The 16,710-nt window shown below is 35.8% G+C and overlaps 1 protein-coding gene and 1 long non-coding RNA gene across 2 annotated transcripts in view; one reads left to right on the forward strand and one right to left on the reverse strand.

Moving 5' to 3' along the window:
• Positions 1–16,710, forward strand: part of LOC107599416 (forkhead box protein P1-B-like) — a 205,696-nt gene that overhangs the window by 18,067 nt on the left and 170,919 nt on the right. The window contains exon 3 of the mRNA XM_016290997.1: positions 1,775–1,876. The gene's annotated coding sequence lies outside the window, so the exon portion shown is untranslated. The remainder of the gene's footprint in view (positions 1–1,774; positions 1,877–16,710) is intronic.
• LOC107599417 (uncharacterized) overlaps positions 12,788–16,710 on the reverse strand; it is a 37,564-nt gene continuing 33,641 nt past the window's right edge. The window contains exon 3 of the long non-coding RNA XR_001610664.1: positions 12,788–12,888. This is a non-coding gene — a long non-coding RNA (uncharacterized lncRNA). The remainder of the gene's footprint in view (positions 12,889–16,710) is intronic.

The following is a 16,710-nucleotide window of genomic DNA, read 5'->3' on the forward strand; positions in this document are numbered from 1 at the left end:
GTTTATTTATTTATTTATTTTATTTATTTATGCATTTAGCAGACGCTTTTATCCAAAGCGACTTACAGTGCATTCAGGCTATACATGTTTTACCAATATGTGGTGTTCCCTGGGAATCGAACAACCTTTTGCGCTGCTAACGCAATGCTCTTCCATAGTATGGAATTAAAGGAATTAAAGTATGGAATAAAATACAGACAATGTGGATAGACATAATCATTTTTTTCCACTAAACAAGCACAAGGAAATATTTGAAAATAATTTATATAGTAATTGTCAAAATAATTAACATTTATATTATTATTTATAGTAATTTATAATTTAATATAATTATAATAATTTTAGGTTACACTTTATTTTAAGGTGTCCTTGTTACAGTGTAATTATACATTTAAGTACTGAGTAATATTAATTAAACTACATGTACTTACTATATGGTTAGGATTATGGTTTGGTTTAGGGTTACTTGCATGTAATTATGCATAAATAGTTATTACAATAGTTAGTGCATGTAGCATGTGTAACAAGGACACCTTAAAATAAAGTGTTACCTGATTTTATAATATCATTAGAATTTTTAAGCACTAATATAAAATGCCAACCAAAACAGCAATATATAATAAATAAACAGTAATATTAATAAATACATAAAAACAGTATTATTAATAAACAGCATATATTTTACTAAGCATTTTATAAGCATATGAAATCTTATCCAGGGACGGATGTAAAAATTTGAGTGATTCCAAGTGAATCAATGAACTGATTCATTAAAATTGACAGAAGTACTAATTTGCAGAAGTTAATCAAATTTCCCAACTCGACTGGCACTTGCTACTCATGTTTAAGCACAATTAAGATATCTCTTGTTGTGACACATGTAGGCGGTATGCCGTGGTCTTTTGAAAGGTTAATGGGCAAGTAAAACATTCATTAAAATCATTGCTATATTCACGATGTTGGTATTGCCATCAAAATACTTCCAAATACATCGTAAATATTCAGTCTATCGGCCAGCCTTCTGTTATAGCGTGGTGACAATAGCTGAGCAATTTTCCCTTGCACTAATAAAACTCCACCATGCAGTCCTGTGCCGGGTTAACAAATGACAGACACTCCTCTCCGTCTTTGTCACTTTCTGTTTCTGTCTTTTTCTTACCTTCTTTAACCCTCCGGATTCTTTTGCCCCCCTCCTTTTTCTGTCACTCTCTCTTTTTGTCTTCCTTTCGCTCCTAATGATAACACTCTCAAGTAAATGCTGACCTCTGCAATACGCATTTTACTAAGCAAAGCACCTCCACTGATGCTGATTGGTCACAGCTATGTGTCAGTGACATACGGGATCTGACAAAATGTTCCAGAGAATTCTGTCAAGTAGTGTGTGGCCACAGCTTTTCCTTAGATGAGTCGTCCCTCGAGTCACTGCCATTCTTTAGAACAGCAATGCAGATTTGAGCTGATTATCAGACACTCTGAGTAAATATCACAAGTGTCAGAAATGCTTGCTGTTGAAAATCTGAAAATGTGTTAAGATGCATTTAGGTCAGTTCTGGAATTAATTTGTCACCAAATTAAGCATTTGTGGTTGGATTTCATCACGTTTTTGCCTTTTTCCTTTCTCATTTGAGTCATCATCCAGGTTTATGTGGGTTGAGTGAATTTAAGGGACTTCCCCCACCTTTAGAGAATGGTATCAATTCCTGTTTGTAATTTTGCTGAAGTTAATATGCACTTGTGTCTCTCTCTTGTCTTTTTTGCTCATTTTGTATTTCAGATTGAGCTGGCTGCACCGTATCCAATGGTTCCGCCCCATTGTTCCCTTTTCTGAATTCTGATTGGAACAATGGAACATCAGTCCAGTACAAACAAGTGACTGGTATGTTATCTTCAGAATTTTTCCTCGAAACCACGCAAATGTATGTTTTCTGCTGTGCCACCTTTTTTTTTTTTGCATAGTAGTAAAACGGATGTACAGTATGTATTTTACTCTGACTACAACCAGTTTTTTTTTGTTTTTGTTCAGAGGTTGGTGTTTCATATGTCAGAAGACTTGATTTTATATGATGTATTTTATTGAATTATCAACTTTTGATTTGTAATTTTCTCATAAAATCTCCTAGGATAAATATAATTAGATAGAAATGAAGCCGGTGTTGACATATAGTAAGTGTGTTGTGGAAGAATTTGATGAGAAATGTTCTGAATTCATGCTGAAATCTCTACTTTTGAGACCTTGTTGAGATGTTTTCTGAAACTCTAGGTGTCAACAGAGTCTCTTTATTTGATCTCCATGAATTATTATTTGTGAAACAACTCATATCTGGCAAATTTGAGTGTAGTTTGAGGCAATGTTGAGCTTTCTTTCTGAAATTTTAGAGGGTATATGAGATTATTGGGGTCTTTTTCTCAGAAAAAAATCAGGAGATTTTTAGTCTCTATTTGCACAGTCTTTAACCTGTGGATATTTAGTATCTGGCAACTGTGAGCACAATTTGAAACATTGAGATCTGTTTTGTACTTGAGACATGTTAGATAAATTGAGTTGTTTTTTTATGTCATGTCGTAGAAGAAGGAAGCTTAACCAAAATCTCCATTTAATCTCAGTAATGTCTCAATTTTTTTTTCTCCTAGACGGCAAAGAGATCATCTTTCTCTTGTCTACGAGAACACTCATCCTGAAACCCCAAACTTTCTTAAGATCTTTTTTATCTGGGTTGTGTTTGTTCTCTTTACCCAATGGTTGGTACTTCTGCCCATTGGCCTTTGACCCACTTTTAGTGTCATTTTCCAACTCTCTACGCACACCTTGGCAATATAATCGCGATTGGTTAGTAAATTTTTTAGTTTACTTTGGTAAATATTTTATATATATATATATATATATATAGAAAGATGATTCCACCAAATCAGCTTATCTTTTAAAATGGCACAGCTTCTCAAATCTTAGCTTCTTAATCAGTCAATCAAGCATTATATTATGATATTATGATAATTAAGCACTATTTAATGATAGAACTTTAGTGATTAGAACTAAAACTTGGTAACCATGAATGAATGCATATTGTCATTTTAACTGAACTTAGAAGTTGTGGTGATGCTTAAGATATTGTTGGTCATTCAGGGTTTCTGTAAAAAAAATAGTAGTTTATATTTTTAAAAGATAATACTACTACTAATTCTAGTACTATACTAACAATATACAACACATTAAGGATTGATGAGCTGCTGGGTTCATGAATATTAATCATGTTGTCTGCTTTTGCTCAAACTGATTTGCTGAAATCAAAATCGGGATGGTAATAGATGAGCGCCAGCCAATGAGATTGCAGTTTTCGCATTAGTTCCGCCTAATACCGGAGAAACGGGCATATCTTCTGGTTGTTCTTAAAAGCTGAATAATTCTAAATGAACTAGTTATTTTGACAGGAATGACATCCATTGAGGTGAATTGAAATAGTACAGATCACTTGACGGAGAATGAAACTCTCAAGCTCTCAGATTGTTCAGCGAGTGAAAATGTATCTATGCTAAACTTGTAATTAGCCTCTAACACACACGCACACACACACACACACACACACACACAGGTGAGTAAAATCTAAGAATTTATTAGCCAATGGCTAACAATAGATATTATTTAGTCGCCCAGAGTGAAGATGTAGTCGCTTATGCGAGTAATTTACTCGCAGTGTAGAGGGTTGCTGTCCCTTCACACTTATGTATTGCCGTCAATGACTAGTCTTCCTGTCACCTTCACTTTGCAGCTTTGTGTGAGCGTGCTTGTATATTTGCAACTGGCAGAACACTTCTGTGCCATAGATCTGGCATGGTGCCAGTCCCCACCTTTCCCCCAATTAGAAGCAAACATGACATTTGTGCCGAGGTAATGGAATCCTTGCACAATTAAATCCCCCACTGCGAAGTGAAGTTGCTCCTTCCATCCCTCCATCCCTCTCCTTTCCTTTCATCCGCAGGAGGGAAGGCCGTGATGATGAGATCATCTCAGCATGCTGTCCCTTTATTCTGCTTTCCGTGTCACTTTTTGTTTTTAACTTATCCACATAAACATATCTCTGCCTGGCAATTAATTACCACAAATGTCAATTAACCCCCTCCTTCTTAAAAAAAAAATATATTGTTGGAGAATTAAATTTCAATTATAAAAATTACGTTGGAGGGCGGCAACATTAAATTGCTTTAATGAATTGTGCTGAAGGTGACAGTTGTTATTTTGCAGCCCGTCATGGTGGGGAACCTTCCGCCTGCTCTGATACAATGTGAAGTGGAGGATGAATAGAGGAAAACAGAAGGATGGGAATGAAATGAGTGTTGATAAGAACAGAGAGGATGCATTTCCTGCAGTAACGGTAGCCACTGTACGTAATGCTTCATTTGTGGGATACAGTGGGCAATGGTGTGAATCATTGTTCTGTGCCAGCAAAAGAGAAAGCACTTAGGGCTCTCTCTTTCTCTGTTGATCTCTTCCTCTCGTCCTTATTTGACTTGCACAACTGCTGATGGTGCATTTGCCCACCGGTTGTGCTCCAGGTCCGTTCCTCCATACATTATCATATTTAAAGGAATAGTGCATGCAAAAATGACAATTCTGTCATAATTTACTCACCTTTATGTCGTTCCAAAACTGCATGACTTTATTTCTTCATTGTACTAGTTATTTCCATGCAGGTAGTTCACATGGTGGCTGGTGCTTTCGAGTTTCAAAAAGGATGCAAAGAAAGGTGAAAGTATCAAAAACATGGTCCATATGACTCATGCACTTTGATTCAGGTTTTCTGAATTCATACGATAAGTTTATGTGAGGTACAGTCCAAAATATATGTCACAAAAAACAAACAAAAAAAACTTCCTGTGCAGTGAGCTGTTAATCTGATTATTGATTCAGTGAGTCGAATTCAAGAACCGAACTTTGGTTTCAGTTTGATTCATTAACGAGTCATTTAGACCTGTTCTGAGAACTAGAAGAACCGATTTTGGCTTCACAAATAGTGCGGATGTTGAAGAGAAGATTTTTGTATTTGTCTGCCAGACTATAAAATAAGGCTGGGTATCGTTCAAAAAATTCCGATACCGATACCTTGACTTCGATAACTGGTTCCTGAATGATACTTTTTTCGATACCAATTTTATGAAATCCATTTTAACAAGATTACATTACCTCATAAAATTATTTTTTTAGTTTTTTTTTAAAAAACTCATCTCCTGAGCCACTGCACAAAGGAACAAAATGTAACCAACACAATAAATCAGTGCAAATAGTTTTAATAGTTCAAATAGTAGTCAGTGCAAAATGAACCGTTTTAAGTCAGTATGTGAGGATCACTGCTGCATACTTAAGATCTTTAAATCTCTCAGCAGTTCTTCTATGAAAAAAGGATGGAAAAAATGAGCATGTCTGCTTTTTCAGGAGACAGACAAGCCCTCTCTTCAATGATGATGTCCTCAGGACTAATGTCCCTAGGCTACGTTTACACTTGTGTGTTTTCGTTTTAAAATGCATAGCTTAGACGGAATCATCATTTCTATTCACTTTCCACTGATTTACGCAATCTGATGAGCATTAGCTGCCTACGTTTTCTCTTCCGCGATCGCTGTTCTGACTCCGAGGAAGCTCATTTGCTGCTCATATGTCACTCATATTACATGTTCATAACCTGCCCTGTCTCCGACTACGAACATGCGTTACATGTCCAGAAAAGCATTTACAAGGATGAAACATGTATGTGATTTTCATGAGATTCTGCCTATTTTTTTATAGCAGTATAGTGTGTGTAGCGACTCGGCTCACACCTGAGTGAAACGTCAGATTCTTAGTTCAAACACACCTTTGTTAAAAGGTGTCATTGATACTTAATGTATCAAATAATAAGGGGGGGTTACAGAGTATTTGTTAAATATAAAAACAAAATATATATTGTGTGTTTGATTGGTCCAGACGCTACATGTGTTTACATGAGAAATGCTAAGCAGGTGTAGCGATTAGCTTGATATAAAAGGCTACAAATAAAATTTCTGCAGCATTATATGACCAAAACCCTCATTCGATCGCAATTTGAGCATGATGCTACAGTGTGAATTACATAAGTAATTAAGTACTTTTTAAAATAATTACAAATTGAAAAATAAATATTAAAACAGTTGTATGTTAAGAATTTTAAACTAATATGACTTCAAAACATACAAGCAAGTAGCAAATAATAAAGAGGAGCATAGAATCATATTACAAACAAAAAACAAAGAGTGCTTTCATGATTTAAGATTATCTGAACGTTTTCCATTCAAGAACTGTGAGTGATTTTTCTTCATCTTTACTGTTGTTTTTTTACTATGACATCATAGACAGCGGGAGATCTATTAAAGGGTTAGTTCACCCAAAAATGAAAATTGGGCTGTTTTACTCACCCCCGAGGCATCCTAGGTGTATATGACTTTCTTCTTTCAGACAAATCCAGTCAGCGTTATATTAAAAATGGTCCTGGCTATTCCAAGCTCTTATCATTGCAGTCAGCGGGTGTTGCAGTGCTTCAGTCCAAAATAAGGAAATAAAAAGTGCCCATCCATAAAAAACAAAGTGTCTCACACGGCTCCGGGTGGTGAACAAAGGTCTCCTGTAGCGAATCGATGCGTTTTTGTAAGAAAAATAACCATATTTAAAATGTAATAATCAATTTAATCTAGCTTGTGTGAGATTGGAATTGGAAGCAAGCAGAATACGGGTGTCTCTAAAGCAAACTCCGTGTCATCGCGCATCTGGTTAAAAACTAAGCTCAGAATCGATTCTGAAATTCTCAGTTTGAGAATTCTCAAATTTGGTGCCGAACGACAAAACATGTTTCAATACTCGATAGTATCGAGGCAATTCGGTCGGTGCCTAAAGAGTATTGAACACGATACCCAGCCCTACTATAAAATGGCTGAAAAAATATTTCATAGACTTACATTGTGACTTGGTGGTGGGCTCTTTTGACTTGGACCATAATTTATTGCAAATTGTGTGTTCAGAAGCTTAACTCTTACATACATTTTACATGTACATTTATTAATTTAGCAGACACGTTTATCCAAATTGACTTCCAAATGAGGAATTCAACAAATGATCATAAAGAGGCAATAAACACAAGAAGTGACAATAACTGCGGATAGGATCATATTAGTCTTTTTTTTACAGCGCAACGTCTTATGTGTTGTTAACTCTTTGTGTCTCTGACAGTTCACTAAACAAAATGATAGTATGCATATATGTGTGCATGTGGGGAGGCATAAATAATAGCTCACAAAATAGAGAGGTCGCCGAACCATTTATTTTTCCAGTTGAAGGTTAATTTGAAGCAACAATAAAACGGATGTTACCATTTCCTCATCATCTTTTGTGGGTAATAAACTTCGGACTGTCTCAGCATACCCCTGCACTTGAGTTGGACTATAAGACTTCTCCGTCTATTCTCACATCAGTGATTAACATCTCACTTTGCTGACGATGATTCCTTGTTCAGCTGATTGTAAAGTGATAGAGAGAAGTATTAAATTGGACCTTGATGCTTATCATAAGCAAATTTCAACATATAGGAAGAAGAAATCGCAAATGAGATCTCTATAACATCTCTTTATTTGTCATTCACAATGGAAAGGGACTTTTGACTCCTGATTGTCAGGCTTTTCTCTGAATAAACACCCGAGAAGTCTCACATGTACAGTATTTCATCTAGAGCATTGGTTCTCAACCTTTTTGATGCAATATTTTTAGGCATCCCTGTTTTGGGCAATATATTTCTTCTCGTATTTCATTCTGCAGTTATGACAATTCTGCTTGTTTTCAAACTTTTTTATTAACATAAAATGGTATTGTTGATATAATTAAACAATTTATTTTCTGATTTCTATAAGAATCAAAATTCTGATGCTGTAAGTTTTTCCAATAAAAATTATATTTATTGAGAGGGAAAAATTTAACATAATTTTAAGTTTAATTTTTTTTGTTTGTTTAATGTTTTAATTTTTAAGTATTTAGGTTTTTCGAATTTAATGCCCTGTCCCCCATTTGAGAAACCACTGCTCTAGAGTTTCAAAATAGATTTCAACAACGTCTCAAACTTTGCCCAGGTATATTAACATGTTTGTTTGCGATCAATGGTCAGAGATTTCAATATGAACTCAAAAATTCTCATAAAATCCTCCCAAAAACAAATATCTGCTCTATTCTATCAACATTAATATTTTAGCTTTCCACACTTATTGTATGATGACAAATTGTGTCTGTTTTCATTCTAGGGGCAACATCTGAATTTTTGAAGGCGAACTTTGATTGTGGCATAGCTCCAATAAGTCTCCTGAGCTAAAAAAGATCAACCCTTAAGCAATAAAATTATCCTCTGGGATTGGTTTGACCGATATATGAAGCAAATTATTGTAATTATACCGTTGCCCATCAGTCAGTTGGGCAGAACAATGCTGTTTTGTGAATTGAGCAGATTGAATCATGTTTTGACCACTTGCTTATTTGTGGCTTTGCAATTAACAACAGCCTAGCAGACTCACACACTGTTCAAGACCACCCCGACAGGCATGGAAATGCAAGTACTGTGTGATGTTTTTCTTCTTCCAAGCATCTGCTCATTGACTGGCATCCACAGAGCTGGACGTACAAGCACACATTTAGATTGGGCCTGCAGCCCTCTGACCAGGCGACTGAAACTCAACACTCGTTTAGCAGTGGCTCAACATAAGGCCCACTTCACAACTTAACACAGCACACACACTTAGAAGTTCATTAGATCAGTATCCTGTCTTAATTGCCTCTGTGTAACACACACCACAGGCTAATGCAGGGGGTCTCAGTGCTGAATATGTCCACCTTTCTCAGAGCTGTTTTAGGAATGCCTTTGTGCGCCCTTGTTGTTGCCGCAAGTTTGTTTCCCAACCTATCATATTTCAGTTTCTCATTTAATTTCACTTTTCTTTAGTAAGACCTCAGATGATTGATAAACAAATCTGCTTATATTAATTTTTAAACATGTCATCTTTTAGAAAAGGTCAGTGCTGAAACATTTAATTAGTAATGCATTTTCTATTGTTTTCTATTCTAGATTATCAATGATTTTGATTGCAACAATGAAAAATTTAATTGGACTACAGAATGTGGTCTTGAATATCTCACTAGACTTAAGTAAAAAACATGGTTCATATGACATTTAAGCAACAACTTTGTCTCAGATGTTTCTTCTTAAAATAAAATAGACAAATTAGCTAATAGTTGTCATATGACAAAGAGGCTCCATTTCATTCAGCAATTCAACAATTTTCCTACTTTATTTAGGATGAAATGAAAATAAAAACAAAAGAGATGGTTGTTAAGGTAGATGGCATAGCTCAATTTTCAATTTGATGTTCAAATTTAAATTTCTGACTTTTGATCGCAGACTCTGGTATACTGGAAAATCAGAGCACAGTTTAAGACAGTCAAACTTTAAAAAAAAAATAAAGCTTTTTTTATTGGCATCTGTGATTCCATGATGAATCCATGGAACATTTCCATTGCACAAACGGTTTTATTTGTTTGTTTGTTTGTTTGTTTATTTATTTATGGTGGACAAATATTCTTTAGATTATTATATAGTCTTCACAATAAATAAATTGGTTCAGTTTTTCGAGAGATCTCATTTGTGACTTTCCTTTCCGTGGGTGTGTTAGGTTAGGTCTGTATTATAACGCAATACAGATGTACTTTCGTGGAGTTTGTTCACTGCAGTCTTATTCACTGTCCCTTTTCCGCTTTCACAAACGCTTTGTTACACCTAGCTTCGTAACTTCCTGTTTAGCTGGGTGGCTGGCCGACGGTGGGCTGATGTCGTAACGGTGAGTCCCAGGGATGGAGTCCCAGGCAGCTGGCCCAGTGTGTGTGTGTGTGTGTCTGTGTGTGTGTGTGTGTGTGTGTGTGTGTGTGTGGGAGATTAACATCTCACTTTGCTGACGATGATTCCTTGTTCAGCTGATTGTAAAGTGATAGAGAGAAGTATTAAATTGGACCTTGATGCTTATCATAAGCAAATTTCAACATATAGGAAGAAGAAATCGCAAATGAGATCTCTATAACATCTCTTTATTTGTCATTCACAATGGAAAGGGACTTTTGACTCCTGATTGTCAGGCTTTTCTCTGAATAAACACCCGAGAAGTCTCACATGTACAGTATTTCATCTAGAGCATTGGTTCTCAACCTTTTTGATGCAATATTTTTAGGCATCCCTGTTTTGGGCAATATATTTCTTCTCGTATTTCATTCTGCAGTTATGACAATTCTGCTTGTTTTCAAACTTTTTTATTAACATAAAATGGTATTGTTGATATAATTAAACAATTTATTTTCTGATTTCTATAAGAATCAAAATTCTGATGCTGTAAGTTTTTCCAATAAAAATTATATTTATTGAGAGGGAAAAATTTAACATAATTTTAAGTTTAATTTTTTTTGTTTGTTTAATGTTTTAATTTTTAAGTATTTAGGTTTTTCGAATTTAATGCCCTGTCCCCCATTTGAGAAACCACTGCTCTAGAGTTTCAAAATAGATTTCAACAACGTCTCAAACTTTGCCCAGGTATATTAACATGTTTGTTTGCGATCAATGGTCAGAGATTTCAATATGAACTCAAAAATTCTCATAAAATCCTCCCAAAAACAAATATCTGCTCTATTCTATCAACATTAATATTTTAGCTTTCCACACTTATTGTATGATGACAAATTGTGTCTGTTTTCATTCTAGGGGCAACATCTGAATTTTTGAAGGCGAACTTTGATTGTGGCATAGCTCCAATAAGTCTCCTGAGCTAAAAAAGATCAACCCTTAAGCAATAAAATTATCCTCTGGGATTGGTTTGACCGATATATGAAGCAAATTATTGTAATTATACCGTTGCCCATCAGTCAGTTGGGCAGAACAATGCTGTTTTGTGAATTGAGCAGATTGAATCATGTTTTGACCACTTGCTTATTTGTGGCTTTGCAATTAACAACAGCCTAGCAGACTCACACACTGTTCAAGACCACCCCGACAGGCATGGAAATGCAAGTACTGTGTGATGTTTTTCTTCTTCCAAGCATCTGCTCATTGACTGGCATCCACAGAGCTGGACGTACAAGCACACATTTAGATTGGGCCTGCAGCCCTCTGACCAGGCGACTGAAACTCAACACTCGTTTAGCAGTGGCTCAACATAAGGCCCACTTCACAACTTAACACAGCACACACACTTAGAAGTTCATTAGATCAGTATCCTGTCTTAATTGCCTCTGTGTAACACACACCACAGGCTAATGCAGGGGGTCTCAGTGCTGAATATGTCCACCTTTCTCAGAGCTGTTTTAGGAATGCCTTTGTGCGCCCTTGTTGTTGCCGCAAGTTTGTTTCCCAACCTATCATATTTCAGTTTCTCATTTAATTTCACTTTTCTTTAGTAAGACCTCAGATGATTGATAAACAAATCTGCTTATATTAATTTTTAAACATGTCATCTTTTAGAAAAGGTCAGTGCTGAAACATTTAATTAGTAATGCATTTTCTATTGTTTTCTATTCTAGATTATCAATGATTTTGATTGCAACAATGAAAAATTTAATTGGACTACAGAATGTGGTCTTGAATATCTCACTAGACTTAAGTAAAAAACATGGTTCATATGACATTTAAGCAACAACTTTGTCTCAGATGTTTCTTCTTAAAATAAAATAGACTAATAGTTTAATAGTTGTCATATGACAAAGAGGCTCCATTTCATTCAGCAATTCAACAATTTTCCTACTTTATTTAGGAAAATAAAATAATAAAATAGACAAATTAGCTAATAGTTGTCATATGACAAAGAGGCTCCATTTCATTCAGCAATTCAACAACTTTATTTAGTTATTTAGGATGAAATGAAAATAAAAACAAAAGAGATGGTTGTTAAGGTAGATGGCATAGCTCAATTTTCAATTTGATGTTCAAATTTAAATTTCTGACTTTTGATCGCAGACTCTGGTATACTGGAAAATCAGAGCACAGTTTAAGACAGTCAAACTTTAAAAAAAAAATAAAGCTTTTTTTATTGGCATCTGTGATTCCATGATGAATCCATGGAACATTTCCATTGCACAAACGGTTTTATTTGTTTGTTTGTTTGTTTGTTTATTTATTTATGGTGGACAAATATTCTTTAGATTATTATATAGTCTTCACAATAAATAAATTGGTTCAGTTTTTCGAGAGATCTCATTTGTGACTTTCCTTTCCGTGGGTGTGTTAGGTTAGGTCTGTATTATAACGCAATACAGATGTACTTTCGTGGAGTTTGTTCACTGCAGTCTTATTCACTGTCCCTTTTCCGCTTTCACAAACGCTTTGTTACACCTAGCTTCGTAACTTCCTGTTTAGCTGGGTGGCTGGCCGACGGTGGGCTGATGTCGTAACGGTGAGTCCCAGGGATGGAGTCCCAGGCAGCTGGCCCAGTGTGTGTGTGTGTGTGTCTGTGTGTGTGTGTGTGTGTGTGTGTGTGTGTGTGTAGGAAACAGCAGAGCAACTTGCAGCGAGCAGCAAATTCATCTCATATCTCCTATCTCTCCCCTCTCTTTTCACTTTCCTGTTTGGACTTGTGATTGGAGGCACAGGCTGTGACAGTTGACGGAAGTGGAGAACGAGAGAAAAAGAGCAAATAAAAGGGAAAGTATTTATTTACAGTGTGATGATGCAAGTTAAGGATGCGGTTTCACACAGGATGTGCCCCCCCCTGCTTCGGGCTGATAGGGGGCATGCTGGAGCTCGGGGTAGTGGCCTGTATTGTGAAGCTGGTCTGGATTTTGGGCTGGGCGCATTAGCACACTCTCAACGTGTTTCCTGCCTGGGCAGAGAAATGAGAGCAGGTTAGCGCAGGTCACTGAGAAAGAGAACAGAGGGGAAGGACAGTCGAGGGTGTGTGATTGTGGGGGGTGTATAATTGTCTCAGATATGTAGAAAGGTCATGTGTTGGGTTTTTTGGGGCTCTTTACCTTTCTCGTCACCGCAGTGAACCAAACATAGTCCCACAAGTAGAATCAATCATCATACCACTGCTGAATAGCACTGAATCAGCGATTAACATGTGCCGCCCATAGTCATTTGAGGTGTTTGTAATTTACAAACCATAAAAATGATCAACAGGCCGATGTAAATCAGAAATACCCTTTTTTCCCTAAAACCTCCTTGTCATATCTGTGTTTAGAGCAACAATTTAAACTTCTTTGTTATTTTACATCAGAGATATCAGTGTTTTTCTTAGAAAATGAGAATAGCAAGTGTAACTGTTTTTTTTTTTTTTCAAGAGAAGCACTGTGAAATCTATTCATGAAAAAAACAAATCAGAGACCAAGTGACTTTGACATTAACATCCTCCATCTAATAATTTAAGGTTAATGGCTTTAATGAGGCCTAAAAACGCAATGAGACATTGGATCTACTTTTTATTCACGGATCGCTTGTCTAAATAGGGGAAGTGGCGCACTGACCGTTTAGCCTTGTGCTAATGACGATTGCTGAGAAGTTTGAGCTGAGAGGGCAGACTTTGGGTAATGATGAAAGCTTTAGTATGGAGATATGCTGCTTTGATTCAAGGTGCTATTATTTGTCCTTGTTAAACTACATTCTGTTTGCTTGTAGTGGCTGAGGTTCTGTGTTTGATTTAACAGCTTTTGCCATATTTTTGTGCATATAATTGGATGCAGAATTCCTACACTCTTAAAAATGCTTGGTTAAACACAACCCAGTGCTGGGTAAAATAGGGACAAACCCAGCAATTGGGTTGTTTTGACTCAGCGGTTGGGTTACTACCCAGAAGGTTGGGTTAAACATTTAACCTTACCCAACCGCTGGGTCAAAACAGCCCAGTTGCTTGGTTTGTCCCTATTTTACCCAGCACTGGGTTGTATTTAACCCAGCATTTTTTAGAGCGTACAGAATAGTGTTTTTCCATCCTTTCATATTCACAAAAGTTGAAAACTTTGATAGTTTATGGTCAGTAAGATTTTTTTTAAAAGAAGTCTTTTATGCAAGACGGTGGAATTTATTTGACCTAAAAGTCAAAAACAATTATTATTGCAATTGAACAAAAATTATTATTATTATTGTTATATTATTTTTTTTTATGTTTTAACATTTTTTAGTATTTGTTTTAGGATTTTTTGATGTATAGAAAGTTTAAAAGAACATCATTTATTTGAAATAGAAATCTTTTGTAACATTATAAATGTCTTTAGCACCATTTGTTAAAAGAATTGCTGAATAAAAGCATCGGATTCTTTAAAAAATATTACTGACCTTGAACCTTTGAACTGTAACGTATGTATGTATGTATGTATGTGTGTGTATATATATCACAAAAAATAACTTTGTTGCAAATGTGTATCCTTGCATACTAGTCTGTATCTTAACTATACATTGTAACCGGTCAGTATGGTTTAAGTTTAATCAAGTTCAGTAAGTGAGTCAGATTTTCAGAGGCACTCTGACTTTTTTAGTGAGTTAATTAAGTTAAGAATTTGTCCTTTTTGTGAGCATTTTTGAATGATTAATTAAAAGAATCGGCCCTTAGGAATTATTTGTTTGTGAATTGGTCCACACTGTATTGGTCATACTGTAAAATATGATTTTTTGCCTATACATTTATAATTATCTGTTTTATTATATCAAATATATAAATTAATACTTTTATTCAGCAAGGATGCATTCAATTGATTAAAATTGGCAGTAAAGACTTTTGTTGTTATAATACAAAAATCTATTTCAAATAATATTTCAAAGCTTTCTTTTGAAGGGTTGTTCTTTTGAAAAAATAAAAAATATTAGGAGGCCCTTTGAATTAAAAAAAAAAAAAACATTGATAATAATAGGAAATGATTCCTGACTACCAAATCAGCATATTAGAATGATTTCTGAAGGGTCATCTGACACTGAAGACTGGAGTGACGGCTGCTGAAAATTTAGCTTTGCCATAACAGAAGTAAATTATATTTTAAAATATATTAAAATAGAAATTTGATTTTAAAGCATAATATTTTACAATATTACTATTTTTGATTTAAAAAATACAGCCTTTTTGAGCATAAGAGACTTCTTTCAAAAACATTTTAAAAAATCCTACCCAAACTTTTGAAAGGTAGTGTAATACTGTTTAATAAAATATAAATGCTTTATGTAATTAAAATATAATTTTATATAATGACATTTTAATCCGTCATCATTAAATATTTATTTTTGACATTTTATTTTGAATGGTACACTAGGAAGTTCCCCAAAGAAGAGGGGCAATAGCTTGCAAAATTATACCAGCAAGGCTCAAACGTTCATTGCCCCAATGTGTGAGAGCATGTGTGCTAACTGCTAGGCTACAGCTCCACTAGAGCTTCATGTAGCTGATGTGTTCATGCCTGTCCCCTGGAGAGCAAGAATAGGAATCTGTCCATTAAAGCAGTCTCTGAGAACACTAGTGTACACTAGGCCAGAGGGGACAAGAACAGTAAATCTGTGAAAGTGGATCTAGACCTGACAAACATGTGCAGAGCTGAGAAATACAAACAAACAGCAGGCCTGTTTGTCTCCCTGTTGGGTTACAGAAATACACACAAATGTACACCCACCCACACACGCACACACAAACACAAAACACTACAGCTTATGCTTCTTGAATAGAGTTGTAGCATTTCTGTCTTGTGGCTCTTTAGTTTCTACTCTTGTAAACACAATTCACGTCTCTGTGTTTTGAGTCCATTATCTAACAGACCCAACTGTCAGTCAATACAGTCTTGCGGGTCGCACAATTCTGCATTGATGTATGTATTTATGTGCTGTATTCAGAAAAGAGTGGCTCTTTTGTGAATATGATGTAAACAGGCATGTCAATAAACCCATAAGCCGTATCAAGCTACAGTAGCTATTAAAAAAGGCTAATATCTGTAAAAAAAATGTTAACGTGGCATTGTAAAAGAGATGGATTATCTATGTGGCAGATTGATCAGCGGGTAGAGACCCCATGATCTCTTTCCGTGTTAATTACAGTGTGCTCAGCTTGCATGTCAAAAGACGGATAACTGACGAAGGTAAAAGACCTTATTTATGCTTTCGTACTCGGCTGGCGACAGCTTTCCCCTCTCTTTTTTTCGCCTCCTCAGCGCTGTATATTTATCGTCCAGTAATATTACACTGTCAAAGACGATCATCTCCGTGGAGATATTATTCGCTATCGTCACCTTCACAGGCATCCATTTGGACCCGCTCGCTCTCAAGTTACTGACTCTTCCTCTGCATGCGGAGTGGCTGAGCAAATTTGCGCAGGGATTTTTGGTCGTCCCCTGGGATGCCAGAAAGGTAATTCGGGTTGGGTAAATCAATATGTGGGCAGCCCAGTCATACCACAACGCAGAGACATGGCACCTGTCTCAGAATGCCCTGACGTTTTGCGGCTTTCAGTGGGGTCACATTTTGCTAACGGAAAAAAGAAAAGTAGAAAAACGTAGGGGGAAATTTCAGTCGCAAGCATCCAGATGAAGTCGATGCTCACCTGAATAGATTTGAACAAACTAAAATAGCATTTTGAACTAGATTCGAAATGAATCATCATCCGTACATAAACATTTGGGCCTTAAGTTATAAAACAAAAGCAGAATGTGTAAATTGTTGCGATAAATTGAAT

Source organism: Sinocyclocheilus grahami, unplaced genomic scaffold, assembly GCF_001515645.1.
Source record: "Sinocyclocheilus grahami isolate Dianchi unplaced genomic scaffold, SAMN03320097.WGS_v1.1 scaffold266.1, whole genome shotgun sequence".
Classification (NCBI taxonomy): domain Eukaryota; kingdom Metazoa; phylum Chordata; class Actinopteri; order Cypriniformes; family Cyprinidae; genus Sinocyclocheilus; species Sinocyclocheilus grahami.